Raw genomic sequence first — 514 nt, 5'->3', positions numbered from 1 at the left:
AATTAATAAGTGATCAGTACTCATGTATAAATGTTGATTTTAATCAAATGTTTACTGGAACATTTAGGTATTGAGCAACAGATGAATAACTAACCATAATTAGTAAAGTATCATAATTTTTTTGCATTAACTACTCAGTTTCTAACTACATTATTTATCAATGTATGGTAGTATCATAATAAGAGATAATGGAGCATAAAAGTAGCCATTATCAAACAAAAATATCTTGGAAAAATTAAAAAAAAATTAGCTGTAGCTAATAGTTTCAGCTCAAGTTGATGACATAGGAAAAGTGTAATTTTCCAGGCCCAGTGGAGCACAGCTGTGATCCTAGCAACTCATGAGGCTGAAGCAGGATGGTTGCAAGTTCAAGGCCAGCCTTAACAACTAAGTGAGACTCTCAGCTGCTCTGCAACACCTGTCTCAAAATGAAATATAAAAATAACTGGGGATGTAGTTCAGTGGTAAAATGCTTTGGAGTTCAATTCCCAGTACAAAAAAAAAAAAAAAAAAA

This window comes from Marmota marmota, unplaced genomic scaffold (assembly GCF_001458135.2).
Source record: "Marmota marmota marmota unplaced genomic scaffold, marMar, whole genome shotgun sequence".
NCBI classification, from domain to species: domain Eukaryota; kingdom Metazoa; phylum Chordata; class Mammalia; order Rodentia; family Sciuridae; genus Marmota; species Marmota marmota.
The sequence above is the reverse complement of the archived record's forward strand: the minus strand, read 5'-3'. Positions refer to the sequence as shown.